This window comes from Mustela erminea, chromosome X (assembly GCF_009829155.1).
Source record: "Mustela erminea isolate mMusErm1 chromosome X, mMusErm1.Pri, whole genome shotgun sequence".
Lineage (NCBI taxonomy): Eukaryota > Metazoa > Chordata > Mammalia > Carnivora > Mustelidae > Mustela > Mustela erminea.
The window spans coordinates 23,419,584-23,447,448 of record NC_045635.1 but is presented as its reverse complement, the minus strand read 5'-3'; the positions used below and the strand labels follow the sequence as shown (position 1 = coordinate 23,447,448).

The window sequence follows — 27,865 nt, the reverse complement described above, 5'->3', positions numbered from 1 at the left end:
ACAATTCATTTAAGCATTATACATAGATGTATTTATTATTATTATTATTATTATTATTATTTGATGCAAAAAGCTTTATTGTTTCCATTTGGTCCACGGGTGGGGAGAGGGCTCCTGGGTGGTTGAAAAGCTGCCTACTGGCTTCAGGGAGAGGCTCAGGGTACAAGCCTTGACACCAGCGTGATGCCAGAGGGGTCCCTCAAAGACTGCTGAGCTTCAGAGACTCCTAGTGGTGCTTGAGGGTCAGCCTCTCGAAGAGATACTCGCCAAGCCTGGGGGCCGGCCAGCCTGCGGAGGTGAGTCCGCTGGTTGCCATCTTCTTGATGAGTTTCCCCTCCTCATGCAGGATGTGATTCTCTGGGAAGTCATAGGGCTGGGGGTCTGTGCGGGCGGAACCCAGGCCACGCAGACCCAAATGGGCCTGGTTCTGGTTCTTCTCCAGAACCAGGACGGCTTCCCTGGCATCCACGGTTTTACTAAAGTGCCCTCCTGGGACGGCTCCTGCACGTCCTGGAAGAGGACGCCGCTGGGCTGGTTTTGCATGTTCAGGAGATGCTGGGCACCCTGGGGTTTCTCCTGAGCCAACTAGCCTAAGATATGTCCCACACCTTCCAGAGTCACATCGTCCAGGTGGAAATAGAAACCCGGAAAGAGGTAGGTGTAGGAGGCCCACAGATGCACGTTGACCAGGCAGTTGACTGTGGCCTCCCCACTGGGGGCATACTACTGAGGAATGTGGGAGCTGGGGGCAACTGGGTGGCTCAGTTGTTAAGAGTCTGACTTCTGCTCATGTCATGATCTCAGGGTCCTCCGATGGAGCCCTGCATGATGGAGCCCTGTTCAGCGGGAAGCCTGGTCTCCCTGTCCCACTCCCCCTGCTTGTGTTCCCTCTTTCGCTGTGTCTCTCTGCCAAGTAAGTAAAATAAAATATTTAAAAGAAAACACAAATGAATGTGGGAGCTCATGGTTGATCAGTGATAAGGAGTTAAGCTCAAAACTGTGTGTTGGCTGGTCCTGGAGGCAGAGGGTGGCCAAGAAGATGGCTCCAAAGGTTGTATCTCGATAAAGTGTTGTAAGGTGGTTGGAGGCTGGTAGAAGGGTCCATCCAAACACTGCTGGAACAAAAGACAGACCTCCCAACTGCTGGGCACACTGCCTGTGCATTCCACTTTTGATGGGCATTTGTGGTGTTTTCTATTGGAGTCTGTTGCAGCGCTTCTGTGTGTATGTGTTTTCATAAATTTTTATTTAAATTCCAACTAACAGTGTCATATTAGATTCAGGTGTAGGATTTAGTGATTCATTACTTAAATGCAACATGAACTGCTCATCACAGCAAGTGCCCTTATTAATACCCATCATCCATTTAACCCATTCCCCCACCCATGGATATATATTTTCCTGTAGAATAGTAACCTTGCTTAAGTTTTGGATATTTGTTTTCAGGTCCTAAAATTTCCCTTCTCCAATATTTCTCTACTCTCATTCAGGGACAGCTAAATATGAGTTAGACCTTGTCATTGTAGCTCTGTGCCTCCATCCATTTTATCTGTTTTTGGCTGAATTATCAATAATTTTTCTAGTAGTTCTATCTTCAGTTGTATCTAGCTACTATTAAAACTATACACTGAATTTTTATTTCATTTACTTAACAATGTTTCCAATATCTACTTAGCCATTACTTTCTATATTTTAATTTTTTTAAAGATTTTATTTATTTATTTGACAGAGAAAGATCACAAGTAGGCAGAGAGGCAGGCAGAGAGAGAGGAGGAAGCAGGCTCCCCAGTGAGCAGAGAGCCCAATGCGGGGCTCAATCCCAGGACCCTGGGATCATGACCTGAGCCAAAGGCAGAGGCTTTAACCCACTGAGCCACCCAGGCACCCCAGTCCATCACTTTTTAGAATCCTCTTTTTCCATCCATATTTTCTTTTTTTTTTAATTTATTTTTTATTTTCAGCATAACAGTATTCTTTATTTTTGCACCACACACAGTGCTCCATGCAATCTGTGCCCTCCATAATACCCACCACCTGGTACCCCAACCTCCCACCCCCCCACCCCTTCAAACCCCTCAGATTGTTTTTCAGAGTCCATAGTCTCTCATGATTCACCTCCCCTTCCAATTTCCCCCAACTCCCTTCTCCACTCTAACTCCCCATGTCCTCCATGCTATTTGTTATGCTCCACAAATAAGTGAAACCATATGATAATTGACTCTCTCTTCTTGACTTATTTCACTCAGCATAATCTCTTCTAGTCCTGTCCATGTTGCTACAAAAGTTAGGTATTCATCCTTTCTGATGGAGGCATAATACTCCATAGCGTATATGGACCACATTTTCCTTATCCATTTGTCCGTTGAAGGGCATCTTGGTTCTTTCCATAGTTTGGCGACCGTGGCCATTGTTGCTATAAACATTGGGGTACAGATGGCCCTTCTTTTCACGACATCTGTATCTTTGGGGTAAATACCCAGGAGTGCAATGGCAGGGTCATAGGGAAGTTCTATTTTTAATTTCTTGAGGAATCTCCACACTGTTCTCCAAAGAGGCTGCACCAACCTGCATTCCCACCAACAGTGTAAGAGGGTTCCCCTTTCTCCACATCCTCTCCAACACATGTTGTTTCCTGTCTTGTTAATTTTGGCCATTCTAACTGGTGTAAGGTGATATCTCAATGTGGTTTTAATTTGAATCTCCCTGAGGGCTAGTGATGATGAACATTTTTTCATGTGTCTGATAGCCATTTGTATGTCTTCATTGGAGAAGTCTCTGTTCATATCTTCTGCCCATTTTTTTATATGATTGCCTGTTTTGTGTGTGTTGAGTTTGAGGAGTTCATTATATATCCTGGATATCAACCTTTTGTCTGTACTGTCATTTGCAAATATCTTCTCCCATTCCGTGGGTTGCCTCTTTGTTTTCTTCACTGTTTCCTTTGCTGTGCAGAAGCTTTTGATTTTGATGAATTAATTCAGATTATTCTCACTTATGTCATATTTTCCTATCTGTGTGTATGATCTAGACATTGATTTTTAAGAAGTTACTTGTCATACTTGTCCCTAAAGATTAAAATACAAAAAGAGGAGGTAATTTATCAAAATACAGCATATTTTTTTCATATGTCCACAAAAATAAATTCCTGTGAACATTCATTTTTATGTGAATACAGTTTAATCATTTGGGGCGAGGTCAGTTGCTAACTGGCTGTAACCACACTCCTTGCCATGGAATAAACAGCCTTATAAATGTTCTTCTTACACACTCTTTTATTTTTTTTTAAAGATTTTATTTATTTATTTGACAGAGAGAGATCACAAGTAGACAGAGAGGCAGGCAGAGAGAGAGAGAGAGGAGGAAGCAGGCTCCCTGCTGAGCAGAGAGCCTGATATGGGACTCGATCCCAGGACCCTGAGATCATGACCTGAGCTGAAGGCAGCGGCTTAACCCACTGAGCCACCCAGGCGCCCCTTACACACTCTTTTAGATCAAATAAGCTTTTTAATTATAATAAACTTAATTTTTTTAGAATACTTTTAGGTTCACAGAAAAATTGAGCAGAAAGCACAGAGAATTCCCATATACCCTCTATCCCCACAGATGCCCATCCTCCCCCAAGTCATCATCTCATTTGTTAGAATTGATGAACCTACACTGATACAGCATTATCACCCCAAAGTCTATGCTTTACATCAGGGTTCAGTTTTAATATTGTACAGTCTGTGGATTTTAACAAACATGTTATCTACCATCCTAGTATTCTATAGAATACTTTCATTGTCATAAAACCCCTCTGTAAACATCCATGTGTAGGTTTTCATATGGACACAAGTTTTTAGTTCATTTGGGTAAATACCAAGGAGCATACTGATCGCATAGTAAGAGTGTGTGTAATTTTATCAGAAACTGACAAACTGTCTTTCAAAGTGGCTGTATAATTTTGCCTTCCCACCAGCACTGTATGAGAATCCTGTTGTTCCACATCCTTGCCAGCATCTGGTATTGTCAGTGATCTGGATTTTGGCCATTCTTGTAGATGTATAGTGCTATCTCGTTTTTATTTACATTGCCCTTATAACATATGATGTGGAGTATCTATTCATAGGTTTATTTGTTATCTCTGTATCTTCAGTGAGGTGTCTCTTAAGGTCTTTGGCCTACTTTTTGTTTGACTTCTTAGTGTTGAGTTCTAAAAGTTCCTTGTATGTTTTGGGATAAAAGTAATTTATCAGATATGTCTTGCACAAATACTTTTCCTAGTCTGGATTCTCTTCTCATTCTCTTGATATTGTCTTTTGGAGAATAGGAATTTTTACTTTTAATGAAGTCCAGTTTATTAATTCTTTCCTTCATGGATCATGCCTTTGGTAATAGATCTAAGAAGTCCTCACCACACTCAACATTGTCTGGGTTTTTGCCTGTTTTCTTTTAGAAGGTTTTCATTTTACATTTAGGTATGTGGTCCATTTTGAGTTAATTTTTGCAAACTGTCTAAGGTGTGTGTGTTTAGATTTTTCCCCTGAGCATGTGGATATCCAGCATCATTTGTCGATGTGTGGCCTCGTGCCAAGCATTAGGAAATGAGTCCTCTGTTACTATCATCTGGGAAAGATTGTAGAAAATAGGCACAACTTCTTCCTTAAATATAGACTTGAACAGTGAACCCATCTAGGCTTGATGCATTCTGTTATTGATCCAATATATTTAATAAATATGGGTCTATTCAGATTGTCTTTTTCTTCTTGTGTGAATAACATAACTTCAGTTCAATTCTGTCTTGTATGAATTTTGGAATTTTGCTTCTTTCAAAGAAGTAATGTTTTTTATTTAGATTATAAAAATTGAGAATATAGAGATATTTATAGTATTATTTGATTATCCTTTTATGTCCATGGAATCTCTGGTGAGGTCTTATCCTCGTGTTTTATGTTAGTAATTTGTGTCCTCTTTTTTTATTATTTTATTGGTTGTTATGGCTTAGGTGTATCAGTTTTACTGAAAGTTTTGCAGAACCAGCTTTTGGTTTTATTGTTTTTCTTTATCAGTTTCTTTCTTCATTGGTTTCTGCTTTAATTCACATTATTATTATTATTATTTTTTAAGATTTTATTTATTTATTTGACAGAGAGAGATCACAAGTAGGCAGAGAGGCAGGAGAAAGAGAGGAGGAAGCAGGCTCCCCGCTGAGCAGAGAGCCCAATGTGGGACTGGATCCCAGGACCCTGAGATCATGACCTGAGCCGAAGGCAGCGGCTTAACCCACTGAGCCACCCAGGCGCCCCATTTAATTCATATTATTGATTTTTTTTTAGTTTTTATTTAAATTCCAGTTAACACAGAGTGTAATATTAGTTTCAGGTGTACAGTTTAGTGATTCAGTACTTCCTTACAACACCCAAAACTCATCATGACAAGTGCCCTCCTTAATCCCCCTTACCTATTTACCCCATCCCTCACCCTTCTCCCCTCTGGTAATCATCAGTTTGTTCCCCATAGTTCAGAGTATGTTTCTTGATTTTTCTCTTTTTCCCTATGCCCCCCATGATCTTTTTTTAAAAGATTTTATTTATTTATTTGACAGATCACAAGTAGGCAGAGAGGCAGGCAGAAAGAGAGGAGGAAGCAGGCTCCCTACTGAGCAGAGGGCCCAATGCAAGGCTCGATCCCAGGACCCTGAGATCATGACCTGAGCTGAAGGCAGAGGCTTTAACCCACTGAGCCACCCAGGTGCCCCCTCGCCATGATCCTTTATTTTGTTTCTTAAATTCTTCATATGAGTGAAATCATGTGCTGTTTGTCTTTCTCTGACTTACTTCATTTAGCTTAATACTCCATAGCTCTGTCCATGTCATTCTTTTGATGGTTGAGTAATATTCTGTTGCACATAACACATCTTCTTTATCCATTCATCAGTTGATAGATATGTGTGCTCTTCCCATAATTTGGCTACTGTTGACTATGCTGCTGTAAACATCAGAGTGCATGTATCCCTTTGAATTTGTATCTTTGTATTCTTTGGGTAAATACCTAGTTCTGCAATTCCTGAGTGGTAAGGTATTATATTTCTAACTTTTTGAAGAACCTCCAACCTGTTTTCCAGATTGGCTGCACCAATTTGCATTCCCACGCACAGTGTAAGAGGATTCCCTTTTTCTACATCATCACCAACACCTTTTGTTTCCTTTGTTGTGAATTTTAACCATTCTGATTGATGCAGTCTTGTTTGCATTTCCCTGATGATAAGTTATGATGAACATTTTCTCGTGTGTCTGTTGGTCATCTAAATGTGTTTGGAAAAGTGTTTATTCATGTCTTTTGCCCATTTTTAATTGTGTTATTTGTTTTTTGGGTGTTGAGTTTGGTATGTTCTTTATAGATACTGAATACTATTTATCAGATAAGTAATTTGCAGATATCGTCTCCCATTCTGTTGGTTGCCTTTTAGTTGTGTTTATTGTTTTCTTCTCTGTGTGGAAACTTTTTATCTTGATGAATTCCTAGTAGTTTATTTTTGTTTTTGTTTCTGTTGCCTCCAGAGGCATGTCTAGTAAAGAAGTTGGTATGCCCAAAGTCAAAGACATTGTTGCCTGTATTCTCCTTTAGGATTTTGATGGTTTTCTGTCTCACATTTAGGTCTTTAATCCATTTTGACTTTTTGTGTATGGTGTAAGAAAGTGATCCAGTTTCATTCTTCTGCATGTTGCTGTCCAGTTTACCCAACACCATTTGTTGAAAAGACTGTCTTTTTTCTATTGGATAATCTTGCCCACTTTGTTGAAGATAAATTGATCATATACTTGTGGGTTCATTTCTACATTTCCTTTTCTGTTTATTTTACTTATGTGTCCATTTTTGTACCAGTACAATACTGCCTTGATTGCTACAGCTTTGTAATATGACTTAAAGTCCACAATTGTGATGCCTCAAGCTTTGTTTTTCTTTCCAAGGGTTGCTTTGGCTATTTGGGGTCTTTTGTGGTTCCATACAAATTTTAGGATTGTTCTATCTCTGTGAAAAATACAAGTGGTATTTTGATAAGTTTTGCATTAAGTGTGTAGATTCCTTGGGATAGTATCAACATTTTAACAATATTCTTCCAATCCATGAGCATGGAATGTCTTCCCAGTTCTTTGTGTCACCTACAATTTCTTTCACCACGGTTTTACAGTTTTCAGAGTATAGATCTTTTACCTCATTGGTTAGGTGTATTCCTAGGTATCTTACTATTTTTGGTATAATTGTAAATGGGTTTGATTTTTTGATTTCTCCTTCTGCTGCTTCATTATTGTTGATGTATATAAATGAAACCAGTCTCTGTACATTGATTTTTGTATCATGTGACATTAATGAATTAGTGTAACAGTTCTTACAAGCTTTTGGTAGATCTTTTGGGTTTTCTTTATAGAATATCATGTCATCTGTAAATGGTGACAGTTTGACATCTTCTCTGCCAATTTTGATGCCCTTTATTTGCTTTTGTTTTCTGATTTCTGTGTCTAAGACTTTCAGTAATATGTTGCACAATACTGGTGAGAATGGACATCCCTGTCTTATTTCCGACTGTAGAGGAAAAAGCTCTTAGTTTTTTCCCATTGTGGATAATACTAACAGTGGATTTTTCACAGATGAACTTCATTATATTGAATTATGTTCTCTCTATCCCTACTTTGTTGAGGGTTTTTATTATGAATGGATGTTGTACTTTGTCAAATGCTTTTCCTGCATCTGTTGAAAGGATCATATGGTTATTATCCTTTCTTTTATTAATCTGGTATATCATGCTAATTGATTGGCAAAAAATGAACTCTACCAGTCCAGGAGGAAATCTCACTTGGTCATGGTAAATGATTCTTTTAATGTACTGTTGAAATTGGCTGTTAGTATGTTACTGAGAAATTTTACATCTGTGTTCATCAGGGATATTGGCCTGTAGTTCTCTTTTTTACTGGAGCGTTGCTCTGGTTTTTCTATTTGGGTCCTGCTGGTCTCATAGAATGAATTTGGAAGGTTTCCTTTTGTTTCTCTTTTGTTGAAGAGTTTGCGAAGAATAGGTATCAAATTTCCTTTAAATATTTGGTAAAATTCCCCTGGGAAGCCATCTGGTCCTGAATTCTTGTTTGTTGGGTAATTTTTGATGTACTGATTCAATTTCTTTGCTGGTTATTGGTCTGTTCAAGTTTTCTATTTCTTCTTATTTCAGTTTTGGCAGTTTATATGTTTGTAGGAATTCATCCATTTCTTTTAGGTTGTCCAATTTGTTGGCATTTAGTTTTTCATAATATTCTCTTATAATTATTTGTATTTCTGTGCTATTGGTCATTTCTCCTCTATCATTTGTGATTTTATTTATTTTGGTCCTATCTTTTTGATACATCTGGCTATGGCTTTATCAATTTTATTAATTTTTTTCAGAGAACCGGCTCTAGTTTTGTTGATCTGTTCTATTGTTTTTTAATTTGCTTTCATTTATACTCTCAGATTTATTATTTCCCTTTATCTGCTGGCTTTAGGCTTCATTTGTTCTTTTTCTAGCACCTTTAGGGGTAAGTTTAGGTTGTTTATTTGAGATTTTCCTTGCTTCTTGAGGTAGACCTTGTATTGCTCTATACTTCCTTCTTAGGACCACTTTTGCTCCACCCCAAATGTTTTGTACAATTATGATTTCATTTTCATTTTTTCCCATGTATTTTTTAGTTTTTTCTCTATTTCCTGGTTGATCCATTCATTGTTTGCTCCTGTTTTTTAACTTTCATGTATTTTCAGTCTTTCTAAATTTTTTCTTGTGGTTGACTTCAAGTTTCATAGCATTGTAGTAAAGAAAAATGTGCGTGGTATGATCTCACTCTTTTGTACTTGCTGAGGCCTGATGGGAGACCTAGTATGTGATCTGTTCTAGAGAATGCCCCATGTGCACCTGAAAGAAATGTGTATTCTGCTGTTCCAGGATGAAGTGGTCTCACTATATCTGTTAAGTCCCTCTGGTCCAGTGTATCATTCAAAGCCACTGTTTCCCTTGTTGATCTTCAGCTTAGGTGATAAGTCCATTGCTCTAAGTGAGGTGTTAAAGTCCCCTACTATTATTGTATTATTATCAATGAGTTCCTTTATGTTTGTTAAGAATTGTTTTATATGGGGCCCCTGGGTGGCTCAGTGGGTTAAAGCCTCTGCTTTCGGCTTAGGTCATGATCCCAGGGAACTGGGATCGAGCCCCGCATCGGGCTCTCTGCTCGGTGGGGAGCCTGCTTCCTCCTCTCTCTCTGCCTGCCTCTCTGCGTACTTGTGATCTCTGTCTGCCAAATAAATAAATAAAATCTTTAAAAAAAAAAAGAATTGTTTTATATATTTGGGTGCTCCCATGTTGGGTGCATAAATATTCACAATTGTTAGATCTTGTTGGATTGTCCCCTTTATTATGATGCAATATCCTTCTTTTTTTTTAATTTTTAAATTTTTATAAACATATATTTTTATCCCCAGGGGTACAGGTCTGTGAATCACCAGGTTTACACACTTCACAGCACTCACCAAAGCACATACCCTCCCCAAAAGAAATGAAATCTTGCCATTTGTGACAACATGGATGGAACTAGAGCGTATCATGCTTAGCGAAATAAGTCAAGCAGAGAAAGACAACTATCATATGATCTCCCTGATATGAGGAAGTTGTGATGCAACATGGGGGCTTAAGTGGGTAGGAGAAGAATAAATGAAAGAAGATGGGATTGGGAGGGAGACAAACCATAAGTGACTCTTAATCTCACAAAACAAACTGTGGGATTATGCAATATCCTTCTTCATCTTTTGTGACAATCTTTGTTTTAAAGTCTAGTTTGTCTTTTATAAAAAATAAAAAAATTAAAAAAAATAATAAAATAAAGTCTAGTTTGTCCTTTATAAGTATTGCTGCTCCAACTTTCTTTTGATATCTATTTGCATGGTTAATATTTTTCTATCCCTTCACTTTAAATCTGCAGTTGTCTTTAGGTATAAAATGAGTCTCTTGTGGCAGCATATAGATGAATCTTGTGGGTTTTTTTTTAAGATTTTATTTATTTATTTGAGAGAGAGAAAGTGAGGACACAAGTTGGGGGAGGGGTTTCAGGAGCAGGGAAGCAGATGTTGCACTAAGTAGGGAGCCCAATGCTGGGCTCTATCCTAGGACCCTGGGATCATTACCTAAACTGAGGGCACACGCTTAACTGACTGGTTAAGTTAAGTTAAGTGTCATGATGACCCTTGTGTTTTTTTTATTGTTCTTGTTGTAGTTGTTTTAGATTTTATTTACTCAGAGCACAAGGAGGGGGAGAGGGAGAAGCAGACTCCCCTCAGAGAGGGGATCCCAACTCGGGGCTCTATCCTAGGACCTGGAGATCAAGACCTGAGCCGGAGGCAGAGACTTAATCATCTGGGCCACTCAGGAACCCTCAGACTTGTGTTTTTTTATTTTTTTTTTAATATCCATTTTGACACTCTGTGTCTTTTGGACAGTTTAGTGCATTTACATTTAGAGTAATTATTGATATATATTTATTACCATCTTACTACTTAGTTTGTTCTTGTGTCTGGAAATTTTTCCACTCATTGAGTCCCCTTTAATACTTCTTGTAGGGCTGGTTTAGCGGTCACAAACTCCTTCAGTTTTTGTTTTTCTGGTAAACTCTTTGTCTCCCCTCCTATTCTGAATGATATCCTTACTGGATAGATTATTCTCTGCTCCAGATTCTTACTATTCAGCATGTTGAATATATCATGCCGCTCTCTTCTTGCTTGCCAAATTTCTGTGGAGAGATCTGCAGCTAGCCATAGGGGTCTTCCCTTGTAAGTTAGGGACTACTATTTTTTGTGCTGTTTTGATTTTTTTTCTTTATCACTATTTTGCTAATTTAATTACAATATATCTTGGTGTTGGCCTGCTTTTGTTGATTTTTGATGGGAGTTCTCTGTGCCTCCTGGGTCTGGATGTTTGTTTCCTTCCCCAGATCAGGGAAGTTTTCAGTTATTATTGCCTAAAGTAAATTTTCTGCCCACTTTTCCCTTTCCTTCATTTTCTGGGACTCCTATAATACAAATGTTAATATGTTTGATGGAGTCACTAAGTTCCGTAAGTCTATTCTTGTGTTCTCTTTTGTTCAGCTTCATTATTTTCCATTATTTTATCTTCTGTATCACTTATGCATTCTTTTGGTCTTCCAGCCTTGTGTTTATTGTATTAAGACTGTTTCCAACTTCAGTTACTGACTTTTTCATTTCACTCTGATTGTTTTTTAACTCTTTTCTCTCTGTGATAAGGGTTTCCCTAAAATCTTCTACTCTTTTCTCAAGTCCAGTGAGTATCCTTATAAGTGTTGCTTTAAATTCTCCATCAGGATGTTACTTAAATCTGTTTCACTTAGATATCTGGCTGTGACCTTATCTTATTCTTTCATGTGGGATGAATTCCTCCATCTTGGCATTTTGTCTAAGTCTCTGTCTTCTTCTTTGTTTAGAAAATCCCATTACATTTCTTGTTCCTGAGAGTAATTGCTTTATGAAGAGGTCATGTATTGTCCAGGTCCTGGTGCTTCAGGGAGTGTCTTCCATGTGTGCTGTGTGCACTCTGCTGTTGTGTTTTGACTGCTCTATCCCTCAGACCAGTTATCTGCAGAGGCTCTCCTTGCCTGTAGTGGGCAGTGTTTGGTTCCTGGACAGAATGTGGTGTGCTCTGACCTGCTTATGAAATGAGACCCCATACTACTTGCACTAGAACTGAAGGCCCACAGAACTTTCTGGTTGGGAGACATGGTCTGGGCAGGGGCTTCCTGTGGTCCTGTGGGGAAGGGGCCTGCCTGGCTAGAACTGAGGCAGGCTTTACGGAGAAGGACAGTACTGCCAAAACCAGGGGTGTGGGCCCTGGAGTAAGTAGATTAGGCAGCCAGGGTTTGTGCTGTGCTGCTTCCTGCAGGTGACTGTTTATGTTCAGAGGTGTGGGAGGGAAATGGCACCAACTAGCTCCTTTGTCCCCAGAGAGCAGTCTCCAAGCCCACTGCTCTCAGGGAAGTGTTCCAAGAAGTGTGAATAATCCCCACCTCCCCCATGTGCCCCCTGTGTTTTGCAGATGCTGTTTCCACACTGTGTGCCTCCAGGTTATTTGCTTGCCTTCTCTCCAGGAGAAGAGCAGTGCCCTCTAGGCACTATTCCGTCCAAGCCCACTGATTTTTAAAAGTCCAGCCTTAGGTACATGGTGTGGGCAAGGGCCTGTGCTGGTCTTCTGGGGGAGGGCCCTGCCACGCTGGAACTGAGGCAAGTCTTGCCAGTGCACAGAGGTGTGGGACATGGTGTAAGCAGGTTAGGCAGCCTGTGTCAGGGTTGAGCTGTCTCTGCACGTGGCTCTGTGTTAATGATGAGGGGCAGGGCAGGAATTGGTGCCCATCAGCTCCTTTGTTCCTGGAGAGGCATCTCCCAAAACTCTGCCTCTCAGGGATGTGCCCCAAGATGAGCAAATCATCTGCCCCCCCTGTGTGCCCCAGGCTTTCTTCAAATCTTTGTTTCTATGCCCATCTGTCCCTGGGTTATTTGCCTACCTACTCTTCAGGAGTAAGGCAGCACCCTCTGGGTTCTATCCCAGCCAAGCTCACTGTTCTTTAAAACTCTAGTCTTCAAGCCCCTGGTAGCAAGAACTCAGGAAGATCATCTCCTCTCCTTTTCCCAGCCAGTGGCTTTGGGGAAATATCTTCCTGGTATATTCTCCCATGTGCTGCTCTCTCCCTTTGTCCCTCTCACCCCACCCTTCTCTGCACCCAGGACTCCCTCCCCTCCGCCGCACAGATGATCCACTTCTCTCTCAAACCACATCTCTGCACTTTCTACTTCTTTGATGTGGCTTCTTCTCTCCCTTTAGTTATGGAGTTTGTTCTGTCAGTCCTCAAGTTGATTTCTGAAGTATTTAGAATGATTTGATAGTTTTTAAGGAACGAGACAAGCCTAGGGTCCTCCTACTATGCAGCCATCTTAACTTTTCTCTTATTATTGCTTTTTTCCTGCATATTCGGTGTTTAATTTATTCTCCCTTTCTAGTTTCCTAAAGGGAAGCTTAGATGATTGATTTTTAGATCTTTTTTTTTTCTGATCCAACATATAGAGTCAATGTTATACATTTCCCTTTCATCACTACTTTCAGTGCATCCCACAAATTGTGGTTAACTGTTTGTCTTTTTCCTTGAGTTTGTACTATTTTGAAATTTCTTTCATGATTTCTTCTTTGGCCCATATGTTACTAAGAAATGTGTTGTTTAATCCCCAGGTATGTTCTATTTGGCAGCTTCCTTTCTGCTGTGGACTGCTAGTTTAATTCTCTTGTGATGTGTGGATAGATATTGTATGACTTCCATTCTTTTACATTTGTTGCGTTTTATGGCCAAGAATGTTGTTTATCTTGGTGCATGTTCCATGTGAACTTTAGAAGAATTTTTATTCTGTTGTTGGCTTAAGTAATCTGTAGATATCCATCATATCTAGTTGATTGTGTTACTGAGTTTGTCTATATCTTATGGACTTTGGCCTGCTGGATCCACCCATTTCTGATAGGTGGATGTTAAAATGTCCAACTGTAATAGTGGATTTGTCTATTAATTCTTACAGTTCTGTCAGTTTTTGCTTCATGTATTTTGATGCTCTTGTTAATTGCATACATTCTGAGATTGTTACATCTTTTTGGAGAATGGATTTTCATCATGATCCACTGTCCCTCATTATGGATGATAACTTTTCTTGATCTGAATTATGTTATGTCTGAAGTTAATATATCTTACTTCTATTTGTATTTGAGTTGTGTTAGCATGATACATTTTTCTCCAACCATTTACTTTTACAGTATATGTATCTTTATATTTAAAGTGAGTTTCTGGTATACAAGATAAAATCTTGTTTTTTAATCCTCTCTGACAATGTGTCTAGATCACTGACATTCAAAGTCTTTATTGATTACTTAGTTGGATCAGTATCTGTTACTCTTTTCTATTTGTTTCCCTTATTCTTTGTTCCTAGTTTTAACTTTCACTTTTCTTCTGTCTTCTTTGATTTTAGTTGAGCATATTATATAAGTCCCCTTTACTTCCTCTCTTAGCATAGCATATCAGTTATACTTCTTTTCTTTTTAAGGTTGTTACTGGAGAGTTTTCAGTATATATTTACAACTAATCCAATCCAATTTCAAGTGACAGTAAATAGCTTCAAGGGTAGTATGAATGCCTTACCATAACAAGTGATCCTAATTTCCCCCTCCTGTTCCTTTTAATATTGTTGCCATTCATTTTGTTTATATATAAACATGTATGCATATACATATATTCTCAATGAGTGGAATGTCAGAGTCCAACATTAGGAAGGCCCTGAACTTTGTATTTTCCTGTTGTTGTATGATGTTGCCAAAATTGCAGCTTAGTTTTTTAGATATTTATTCCAGATCAGAAAATGTCATCAAAACAAAATAAGCTTTGAGAACTCTTTTAATTCTTTCAGGTTTTCATTTCTATATCTTCTTCACTATCATATTGTCTCTTCATTGTTTTTCAGAAGCTGTTTAAAGAGTTTTTAGAAATTGTTTTCTAAGGGAGAGTTGGAATCTATTATCTACTTGATTTCAAGAAGTGAAAATCTAAACAGTCTTGGTTTTAAAATTTTGAAGATTTTACTTATTTATTTGAGAGAGATAGAGAGAATATGAGAGCGGAGAAGGTTAGGGGGAGAAGCAGACAGAGCCAGGAGCCTGAGGGGGGACTCGATCCCAGGACTCCAGGACCATGTCCTGAGCCAAAGGCAGTTGCTTAACTAAATAAGCCATCCAGGTGGCCTTTAAATTATATTTTCAATGATCACTTCTTTGCAATAGGATAGTTTTATGGTCAGCCCTTAGCACAGATTTGTGAGGCACTGTAATGGTTCAGGCTTCAGAGGCTGGCTTCATTATCTCTTCATGATTTGTAAGGAATAAGAGTATATCTTATTAATCATTTTCTCAAATTAAGGTAAAAATACTGTTCCTGAAGCGAATCTAAGGGAAAGGGAGAGGGGTTTTTACAGGACATTGGAGCCTAAAATTTTCAAACCATTATCTACTTGGAGGTGGATAGCAGAGATTTAAGTGATTTTTCTAGAATCAACTTGATCGTACCAGAGAACATAGACAGTCTTAGATCTCTTCCCTTATGCATGGAATCCTACTTATGTGGTTTGCAACAAATGTGTGTTTTATTTTAACCCTCATCCTTGAAGCCTATGAATATCAAGAATGTTAGAAAATACCATAGGAAATTATTTAAATTGAACTCAGAAGATGTTCAGTGGCCTAAATAATAAGCAATCAGAAATAAACAGGATTTTAATTTCTTCTAAATGTTCAAGCATGTAATTTTTAAATGCCATTTTAAAATCTTAGCTATTTGATAGCAATTGAGTTCTAATTGCTCAAAAGTATGTTCCAACACAGTTATTAAAGAAATCAGTGATTGCCTGAGGTAGGTAGATATAATTTAAATCTATACAAATTAGTTATCATTGAACTGGTTGACACTCAGTACAGTTTTAATTCTTCTTGTTTATTAGCCAAAGGCAGTTTGCATGCATTTATAATCATGACTCATGATGTGCTCCAATTGCTTTTTTAAACAAATGACGTTGATTAATATTGTCTAGGAATCATTTCTGTTTTACATTTGGTATGTTTTACATACTGTTTTACATACTGGTATTTTGAAGGCAAAAACCATATCTTGACAGTTGATCTTTGAAAAGAAGTTGCTTTAAAAACTGAACTTTGTATTTAATATAACATATGATGATTTTTGGAGAAATGTTCCTATCAGTTGACATAATTGAACTTTTTTGGTGTTTAATTTGGATTTCTTTATTCAGGAAGGTACCCTTCTGTTTGTAATTCATTTGTCATACATTCATTAGAAGTGCATCTTGAAAAGTAGTTCAAACAACTTTTTCAATTGATGATAATTGAGGAGGTGATGAAGCATGGTTTCTGGAGGTTGCATACATACAGTTTTCTAACTTTTTTCCTGAACCCATTATAAAACACTGCAATATCGATTCATCTCTGAAACTTAGGATAACTAAGGATGACATCTAGACCCACAGGCTGAGGGCACTAAAGAACTTTTAAGTAAATATAAGTCCCTCCTTCCATCTGTACTAAGGGTTCTTAACACAAGGACTACTGGGTATGGACTAATGAGTACAACATGGCTTTGGAGTTTGAGAAAGTAGATTGATATTCCAGCTTGTTCTTGACAGTTGAATCAATTCGCCTTGCTTTTTTAATATATAGTCTGGGATCTCTGTTGTTTCTGTCTCATAAGGATGTTGTAAAGATGGAGATAAAATGTAATGGCCAAAACTTTTCTTCTGATAGGAAAAGCAGACATATAAACTAGTAACTATAATGAAATCAGTATAGAACTGAAAACACTGCACTACAGGAGCAACAGAATGGTTAGTTTTTATATAGGGATAATTATTACTTTTTATTTTGCTGCAGTAATGACTACATGAGGTCTATAAATTTTTAAGTGTTGAATACAATGTATCTGATTATAGCCACTATCTTGTACAGTAGATCAGCAGTGCTTATTCATCTTGCTGACACTGAAACTTTATACCCATTGATTACAAACTCCCCATTTCCCCCTCTGCCCAGCCACAGGAAACCACCATTCTATTATTTGAATCTGTGAATTTGACTATTTTCAATACCTCGTATAAGTGAAATCATACAGCATTTGTCCTTCTATAACTTAATTCACTTAGGATAATGCCCTCAAGTTTCATTCATGTTGTAATGTGTGTCAGAATTTCTTCCTTGTTAAAGCCAAATAATATTTCATTGTGTGTGTATACCACACCTTTAAAAGAATTTTTCATCTGTTTCCACAACTTGGCAACTATGAATAGTACTGCAATGAACACGGGGGTGCTAATATATCTTGTTGAGATACTGACTTTAATTATTTTGGATAGATACCCTGAAGTGGGATTCCTGGATTATATGTAATTAATTTCCAAGAAGTTGGAAAGTGAATGAAGTGATAAATGATGTTTTACTGGTAGAACTTGGTTATTTCTGATAATCACAAGTTCAGCATAATTGTGCCCTGATTTGAATTTTAGCTAAGATAGTTGGTTTGCTTGTAGGAGTCAGGAATATTCAGGTTTGATGTTAATTTGATGGAATTTTAACTTATTCTAGTATCTTTCCTCTGTACATTCAAGATAATGTGCAATTATTACCTACACAAAACTAACTTTCTGCCTAATGCAAGCCTTAAGGTCCTTCTAAGCCTTAAGTTTTCCAAGGGCTTTTAATCAGTTTTTTTTTCCTTTGTAGAAAGATTAACTAGAAATTAGGTATAAGAAAAATTAAATGCATTTGTTGAACCTAACTTCGATTTCTCCAACCACAAATGTCATAATGGTCTTACACTAAGAATCCACGTAATATGACTTTCATGTCGCTTCCTTTCACCATCAGTTTTTAATAACTTTCTGGCACATAATATTTAAACATTGCTGATAGCTAAAAGAGTTTTAAAAATGCACGTATAGAGACAAGGTTGGGCACGAATGTTTGAAATAAAAGGGGACAGGATGATATATAAAGAAACTTGAAGAAGAGAATGGCGTTTAAGAACAGAATTAGGGTAGAAGTAACACAAATTAGTTATAATAGATGAAATCTACCCTCAAAACATCTTAATTTTAATCCTACTTGTTTATTAGCTGAAGGTAGTTTCCATACAATTATAATCACGACTCATGATGTATATATAATTGCTTTTAAAAATGGCATTGATTAATATTGATTTTAAAATGTTTCCTTTTTTACAATGTATTCATTAGCATTTTAAAGATACAACAGTATTTTGACTATTATTTTTATCAATAAAGTACTTAAAAACCTGAACTTTTACATTTTGCCATAGTGCTTAATATGTGTGTTAGTACAAATAGTACAGAGGCCAGGGTCTGTCAATAAGGTAGTTAAAGTTATAACAGAATTTAAAGGACACATGTATATAATAATGAGTTCACTTTGCCACTTGTTTCAAGATCAATCTCAACCATTCTGGTGTCTTCCTTTTTTTTTTTTTTAATAGTATTTGTGTAACAGGTTTAATATTGTGGAGTTGTGATGTGGAGGAAAGGAGGTAATGTGTGCAAAAGCGAGGGGAGACAAATAAAGCACAGGTAACGTCACCATGACTACACTAAGGCCCCAAGAAGAAAATAGTGTAGGCTTTGCAGAGACAAGTATTTCGACCTCCACAATCTCCTAGCTGCAATACTTCAATTGCCTCTCCTCTACTTTGTCAAAATGCTTTCATTCTTTACAGAAGGTAAATCAGATACCATCTCTTCTGCTGAATTTTCATTGTGCTTACACTTAATCCAAGCTCTGTTCTCACTTCCAAAGACTTAAATTGCCTGCTTCTACCTATCCCTTTGACCTCACCCCCACTTTTCCCTCTTGTTCACTGTACTTGAGAAAAACTGGCCTCTTCTTTTGTTCTTACAAAGTACCAGGTCATTACCCCCTTTTGGCTTTTTGTGTTAAGGTATACGTCTGATGGGATGCTTTTCCGGTTGTATGTGTGTTGTTTCTTCTCATTTAGAGCTGTCGTGTTCTTAGAGGGGCTTTTCATGACCATCTCTTCTGAAATAGCTACTCTATAACTATGAAATCTCCCTATTTACTTATATGGACAGCAAATAGGACTAATGGGTATTTCCTCAATTCTTTATTTATTGATAGATTATTTGATTTTTCTTTGCTCATTAAAATGTAAGCTCCATGAGAAGAGGGATTTTTTTCTATCTTGTCTACCACTGTAAACCAGAACCTGGAATAGTATTTGTCACATAGGAGATATTCAATTTATATTTATTAAATGAATAAATTAATATTGGATGGATTAAAATAGCTGTTTAAAGATTCATCACCCGGATCAACCAAATTTAGAAAGCAAGCCTATTAAGCCCAAGGGGTTACTGCAATAATCCTAGTATAAGGTGATTATAATCTGGAACATTGATTCTTAATCCTTTAATAAACTAATGAAAATTAATAGTGTTGCTTTATGAATTCACATAGGTATATACAAAATTATGTATACTTTCTATGGATTCACAGATTCTCTATCACTTCCCCATAACTCCATGGACCCTTGAATGAAAAACCCCAGTCTACATACTCTACTTCTATGTACTGGGTATATAAAGTAGAAGACAAATTAGAAGGATATTTTAAGAAAAATTAGCATTCATATTTTCAGATTACTAACTTGAGGGACAATGGAAAGAATGATGTCATTAAAATACCAAATTGACAAATGTAGGTGATATTAAGATGACAGTTTTGGATTTTGTGACCCATTGGCAATTAGAATTAGCTGTAATTTTGGTAGAAGTCAGAACTTATTTATTTATTTGACAGAGAGATCACAAGTAGGCAGAGAGGCAGGCAGAAAGAAAGGCAGCAGCAGGCTCCCTGCTGAGCAGAGAGCCCAATGTGAGGCTCGATCCCAGGACCCTGAAATGATGACCTGAGCCGAAGGCAGAGACTTAACTCACTGAGCTACCCAGGCACCCCAGAAGTCAGAACTTTTAATGCAGGTTTAGATAGTAGAATAATAATGAATGGAATCCTGAACTTGTGCTTTTCAAAGGAGTTGGTATCCAGATAATCATACATTTGGGGGATAAGAAAAGAAAGAAGCACAATTGAAGGAGTAAGTAAGAACTCTAAAAAGTAAGATGGAATTAGGATAATACATTACCAAAAAAATGACAGACAGGGGAATTGAAACACTGTGAGTATCTATGTCATCTCAGAACCTGGACACATACAGAATGAACGGAATTAACTGGTTTCATGGACCAGTAGGTCTGAAGGCATTGTCTCAGATAGGCTAGAAAGCAAAAGTATTTGGAATTCTGGAGGGGCAAGATGGTTCCAAGAAGTTTGAGGATAATTGAGGGAAAGAGAAAACTGAAGATGTGTGTTGATTCAAAGCAAAGTGGGATGAGCTTATTAATAAGTAAAATCCAACAAGAGTCAGGCATAGAGGAGGAAAGACAACAGACCCAAGGAACAGAAATATGGATATAAGCTTGATTCTAGTCACCTTTCTATTTTGAGCCTCTTTTCTCCTTTTAGTTGTATTTAGAAGATTCCAAATACTGAATATAAGAATCATGAGTTTGGAAGCTCCATGATACTGAGTACAGAAAGAATGGTGTTTCAACTGGGAAAATGGGATGGCCTTCAATAAGGTAAGTTTAGTGTGGTATAAGATGGAAAAAGTATGTGTGTTCCTACAGGTTCTTTAAATTGCTATTGCTGTATAACAAATGAGTTACAAGTCTTCTAGAAATGGTGTAGTAGGTAATTAAACTTAATCTGATAACTGAAAATAACGTACAGGGCAAAAATACTGAACATACCTTCTTGAAGGCCAACAATATCTGATTGAAGTGAAGGACAGAGACCAAAAGGCATAAATTTTTTGTGTCTTTTATTCCCCTTTGGATAGCAACAATTAGAAAATAAACTTTAAAAAATATTTTTGAAAGATGATATCCAAATGGCTGATAAAAATATAATCTGGGATTAAAAACTCCTTCAGTCATCAGTAAAATGTAAGTTTAAATATGGTATACTGCTGCAGAATAGCTAATATTAAAATTATAGTACAAAAATCTTAGCAAAATGATATAAAAAACCAGAATTCTGTATTTTGGTCTTTGTCACTTGAGAAAATATTTTAGCTTTATTACCTAGCAATTCAACTCAAGAAACACACCTTTAAAAATGTACACATGTGCTTACCAGTACACATGAGAGTGGATGTTCATAGACATTATCCATTATATTAGTAACTGGAGACAACAGAAACATTCATCAATAGTAGAATGGATAAAAACCTAAATTTTTTTATGTTTGCTCAGTGGAATACTACAAAGTAATGAAAAGGAAAATTGCAAACACATGTAGCAACATAGATGAAAAATAGATACAATGTTGAATGAAAGAAAGAAGATAGCAAGATATGTGGTATATAATAATACAGATATATATTTCAAAGTACAGGAAAATCTAGGGATGTACTTTTATAAAGTGTAAAGAAAAATAAGAATGTAATTCTTAGGAAAATCAGGAAGGTGATTACCTGTGAGCAAGACAGAATGAAATGTGGCCCAGGAGGGGGTATCTGTATAGTGGTAATGTTCTAAATTTGGATTGGAGAGTGGTTCCATGAGCACTTGCTTTATGGCATATAATGGAGCTGTAGGTTTTTGTGCAATTTTTTACATGTGTGTTATATTTATGATAAAATTTTTAAGGGAAGCTAGATGAAAATGTGTCATCATGTATAAAAAAATGAAAAATTATCTTGAGGGACCAGCATCCTTTTCTCTTATATTTAGTGAAAACTTAATCTATTTCCAGAACTAGCAAGGGAGCTTGAGAACAAGCAGAAATCTGGGGGTTATAAATGTCTCTATTTTACAGATGAGAAAATGAGGTTTAATAGCTTTGAATATAAGCTCAATGTGACATAACTAGATAGAACAGAGAATCAGATCTGCTCACTAGGAATATGGATTTTTCTTTTTTTATAATTCCTTATCCTTGAAAGAGTATTTATTCCTCAAATCTATTCCTGTTATAAATAGGTATTTTTAAAAGAATTTTAAAGACACGCTTTGGGGGTAATTTTTCTTTAGAACTTTTTTCCATTAGAAGTTAATGCCCTTTAGAATGTGACTGGCCTAGTCAGTTAAGCATCTTACTCTTGATTTCTACTGAGGTCATGTTCTCAAGGTCGTGAGATTGAGCCCCAGGTTGGGCTCGCACTGGATGTGGAAACTGCTTAGGATACTCTTCCTTTCCTTTTGCTCCTCCACCAACCCTTTTCTCTCTCAAAAAAAGTTATTGCACATCATGAAATGTCTTCACCTGGCAAATCGCTTCAGAATTAAAGGATGTGCAAACTGTCAAATGATGCATATGGGTTAAATATGGACTTTTATTTATTTATTTTTAAAGATTTATTTATTTAAGAGAGCATGAGCAGAGGGAGATGAAAACAAGAAGACCCCTGCTAAACAGGGAACCCAAGACAGGGTTCAATCCCAGGACCCTGAGATCATGACTCAAGTCAAAATCAAGAGTCGGATGCTTAACCAATTGAGCCACCCAGGCACCCATAAGTATGGGCTTTTAATTAAATAAGTGGATGAGTCAGTATTTCTATTCACATGAAAGGACAAGATTTCACATCTAACATTTATTAAATGTATTACTTCGTATACTAATTAGCAGTGATTTATTATTAAATATAATGGGAGGATGTGTGCAAGGCATGCATGTGTGCATGGCATCATTTTATAATTGAAAGATTTCCTACAGTCACATGGAAAAGGCATATGAGTTAGAGATGGTTTTATCATTGTTCACATGTGAAACCAACAGAAGAATGAAAGTATTAATATGTCTAATTCATTAAAAATATTTATCTAGTGCTCAGTAATGCAAGTTTAAAAGAATTATATTAGCAGTGTTTACAAATTAATGATGAGATGTTTGCATTCTGGAAATAAAGGTTCTGTTATATTGCCAGTTTGTGATTTATTTATTTATTTATTTTGCCAGTTTGTGATTTAATCCTGGTTCTCTGCATGAATCTTTGTTTCTTATTATTCTAAAGTCATCTTTATTATGTGTGTATTCATCTGTTAAATAATAATAAATTAGTGGCAAAAGCTAGAGCCATGGGTGGGGGAAGATATACACATCCAGCGGTGGTATTAATACTCTTGGTTTAAAGGACTGTTTTCAACTGCCAAGTTTTGATTGTCCTGACTACTTAGATGTATTGCTGCCTTTCATCATGCCAGAAAATGTGGAATTCTTCATTTCTTTGTTTTCCTTGGCTTTCACAACAACCCTTGAGATTCATTGTCAATCTGACTGGCATCTTCCATATATTATGGCACCTAGAATTAAGCATAATGCTTTCAGAATAATATGTTTATTCAGTTTAGAATTTTACCTCATTCTAAATGGAGATCTCATTGTTGAACAGTTTGTCACAGTGCTTGGAGGAATACCTTAGCAAATTAAAGGGAAGACTAAAATGTATTTCATTATTTAATGATACACTTTCTACTAATTCTTCCTTATTATAAAATCAGAAAAAGTTTTTCTTGTGAGATTTGTGATCAGAATAAGATCAACAGAAATTGGACAATGGCTCATGCAAGCAACTGGAGGCAATATAGAAAAGTACAAGATATGTTGTTTGCCTTTAATAGATTTATAATTCAGTTAGAAATGGAGAAATATTATAATAGGACACAATATTTAATAATTCATGTTTATTGTAACAAAGTTGTAAAAGCCTCATATTTCAGTATTGGTGTTAAATCTTATACCTGAATTTCATATGCATTCTAAATTTTAAATACAAATACAAATAAATAGGAAGTAAGCCAAGTTTCATCTTTTCTTGGTACATCTATCAAACTGTCAGTTACTAAAATTCTTAGTTGATTGGTAGAATGAGATATAGAAACTGCCATTTTATAATTTTTGTCTCTTCTGAGGGCTTTTTTGACTTATTCAAAGATTAAAGATTGTTTTCATTAAAAAAGGAAAAAGCATTTCTTATATTTTCATATTTATGAGTACATGCAATATGTTTCAAAAGGGAGACTATTGAATTGGAAAGAACTCCTAATTAACATGTAATTTTAAATTAAAATTTGGTAATGAAGTGTCATCTATTTTTCAGGGGTAGAAATTGTTGATTTTTTTTATTGATGATATGTTCAATTTGTGATGATATCCTGAACTTCATGCTTGTATAAATGGGAGTTACTCAAAATATGCCATTAATTTTAAAATACAAATATTTCTACTGGAATATCTCTAAATCTACACTAAACTTATTTCCATAAGTATGTTTATTAACAAAAATGACTACTCATCTTCCAAACTCTAGAAAGCAAGAAACTTTAAGAAAGCAAGTATTGAAAACAATTTCTAGAGCTCACATTCATGAATACTTTGAAATTAGACATTCTAAAACAAAAATTCACAAATTCAGGCCTTAATTGTTTGCAGTTGACATTTCTTTCTAGGTGAAAGATTTGATTCTATAATTTCCATGATACCAAAATAAAAGAGTTTTAATAAATTTGCATTGAAGTGTGAAAGTAGGTCTCAAGAAAACAGAGTAGTCACTTCTCTAATTTGACTGGAAATGAATTTGAATTTTTCAGTTTTTCTCCTATCAGTGTGTCAGAAATATATTTTTTCCCAAATCAGCAAATATCTTCAGTAAATTTCTTCAATTTTAAACAGGAACATCAGAATAAAGGGGAAAAAACAACATGAAGAATGTACTTTTCTCTTGAACATGCAGCTGCAAATGGAAAATATCTGTCCTACATAATAAAAAAGTGGCAGCATCAGTATACCCTCTCCTAGGCAATTGAACAGGAATGCTGGGCCCAGCAACCACCCTGCAATCATTCAACAAATAATATTGATGGCCTGCCATGTATGCAGCACCTGCTTTTGAGGCAGTAGAGGACACTCAGAAATATAATACCCAGTCCTTTTCAATAAGAAGTGTCAATCTAGACTGGGCATAAGTCAGGACAGTGGATGATAAATCACTGTACAAGAATGAATAATAAAACTAGACAGCAATATAAAGAATGACTGTGAACACTATGTGATAAGTGATAGAGGATGTATGTACTCTAGAAACTCCAAGAAGGAAAATAACATTCTTGGCTAGTTAGACGTTATGATCTTAATGCCAGTCGCCAGCCAATTCTGGAACATTGGCTTGATATTTGTTATATATAGTTATTTGAAAGCATATGTGTCATTTATTTCTTTGTAGACATGGAGTTTGATTAAAAACAAAAATATATGATGTGATATAATAATTAACAGGACTTAACCTCTGTGTTTTGTCAAATTACTGGGTAAAAGTATTTTACAAGGTAAAATACAAGGAAAATGTGTTTCTTATCTTTACTACCTTGTTTGGATTATTCAATTATCTGGAATTATGGAAATGCCATTTTATTTTACTGATCTCAGTATCTCTTTTATTTTGGTAATAACTTTTCAAATATACTTAAAAGAGAGTTGAGATGAACACATTAAGGTAAAAAAATCCACATGGTGCTAGATTCTTAATTAAGGAATGTGATTCTTATTTTTGGAGATGTCTCTAATAAAGGTGTAGGATGTAAATTGTTATATTCGTCCTCTCTTTCTCTCACATCCATACTCTATGCCTTTTCTTTGAAAAGCCTAATTTTATATATCTATAGAGATAAGGTTTTTTTTATTGATTACAAGTGTTATAAGTACTCACCATCCATAAACTAGAGTAGAAATGTCTATATTTCATTATACATTTATTCTTACCCTCCTACAGAAGTTTAATATCATAAGCAAAGCTAATAATAATCCCTGCTTATTTATTGCAAGAAAAATTATGTTAAGAATTCCAAACTATTTTAAACTATTTGCTTAAAAAGATAAGTGCTAAAGAAATCTGCGTCATCAACATTTCCAGACATGGAGCTTTATAATTTTTTATCTCTTTTAAAACTCATGCCACTTTTCCTTTAATTTGGATGTTAGAGGATGGTGGTCTTGGCTCATAATCAGACGTAAATTAATAGAGCCTTTGTCAAAATTGGGAAGTTAGAGAAATAGAACTGCTTGTAATAGAGAAGTGGCTTCTGCATTTCAGAGAAAATTAAAGTCAAATTAAACACCCTTCAGATATTTAGACTAAAGGAATTTATGTCTTTCCTGCAGAGTGTGTCAATCCTGGGCTGGAGGAAGGGTAGACATAAGGCTTTTTGTTCAGATATAATAGAGACATAGTCATCATTCTTAGTCTAAATTCTACCTACAAATACTTACAAATTACATGATCCATTACTTTTTAGTTAATATGCCCAGCCTTTGTTTTTGCATTTATAAAATGAAGAAAAGTTGCCCAAATCTCAGGGCTTATTGAAAGAGTTAATTACATAAAAGAAAAATAACTCCATTTGTTCATTTATTAAGCAGATGTTTGCAGTGCTTCTTGGAGGCACAGTGATAGAAAAAAGACATGGTATCTGTTATCAAGGATAGGACTATTAGATGAGAAAGTAAATGTCACTTCACACGAATGGATAAAGAAAATGGAGTATACACATACAGCGGGATATTATTTGGCCTTAAAAAAGGAAAATTATGGGGGCACCTGGATGGCTCAGGTCATGATCTCGGGGTCCTGGGATCAAGTCCCGTGTCGGGCTCTCTGCTCAGTGGGGAGCCTGCTTCCTTCTCTCTCTCTCTTTCTCTGCCTCCCTCTCTGCCTACTTGTGATCTCTCTCTGTCAAATAAATAAATAAATACATATTTTTTTAAAAAAGGGAAAATATGGGCGCCTGGGTGGATCAGTGGGTTAAGCCACTGCCTTCGGCTCAGGTCATGATCTCAGGGTCCTTGGATTGAGTCCCGCATCGGGCTCTCTGCTCAGCGGGGAGCCTGCTTCCTCCTCTCTCTCTCTCTGCCTGCCTCTCTGCCTACTTGTGATCTCTCTCTGTCAAATAAAAAAATAAAATCTTTAAAAAAAAAAGGGAAATTATGCCATACATAACATCATGAGTAAACCTGAAGGACAGGTAAGGCATGCTTCTATTTATATGAACTATCTAAAATTAGTCAAACTTACAGAATCAGAGAGTAAAATACTCTTTGCAAGGGGCTTGGGGGAGTAGAATACGGGGAGTTCAGTGGGTAAGAAGTTATAGTTATGCAAAATGAGTAAGTCTTAGAGATCTGCTCTACAGCATAAAGCCTATATTTAACAGCACCTTGATGCATATTTATAAAATTAAGGAGGGTAGATCCCCTTTTAAATATTCATAACACACACACACACACACACACACACACACGAAGGGCGGGAAGAGACTTTGGTGGTGATAGATATGTTATCTTGATTGTGGTGATAGTTTCACAAGTGCATGTCGATGTTCAAACTCATACTGTATATGTTAAACATGTGCAGTTTTTATATAATAATTATACATTGAAATTTAAAAAGTGAAACAAAAAAGATAGATGAGTATTCTGCTAGATGGAATGATGTAACAGTAAAAGGTAATTGTTTAAGAGCACCCAGGTATTTAATTATAGTTGTTCACAGAGACTAAGGGAGACTAGGTTACTTGCATATTCTTTAATAGCTTCATTGGAAGATAAAATACATACCATAAAATACAATAAAAATTGTACTAAAATTAGATTGTACTATAACATGGTGCATTTCCATCACTTGGAAAACAAACTTTATGCCCATTTATGTTCACTCCCATTCCCACAACCCCCAATCCCAGGCAGTCACTATCTATTTTCTGTCCCTAGAGATTTTTCTCTTATGCATATTTCTTTTTTTATGTATATTTTCTTTTATGCATATTTGTTCTAGATACAGTATGAGACCCGACTGTGGAAGACCAGGGCTGGCAGAGGCCCTGGTTCAAGGGAGTATGACTCACACATTCTCCTGTGAAGGCCCAGACAGAGACAGACAGGACTGAGGACATTTACCAAGTCATTGAGCTCCGAGCTACTCATGAGCTGAACCAGCCTGGGTAGGACCCCCGGGTTGACCACTTGGCTGATGCGCTCGCTGGAGCCATCAGTGAGGTAAGACAGGGCCCAGCAGGTGTCCGAGAGAATTTCGCTGTCTTGGTGCTGCAGGGGGTGGGACAGGACAGGCAACAT

General features: G+C 36.6%; 1 pseudogene; it reads right to left on the bottom strand.

The window, feature by feature from the left end:
- Positions 1-213: 213 nt before the first annotated feature.
- LOC116582214 lies at positions 214-27,865 on the bottom strand (annotated as a pseudogene).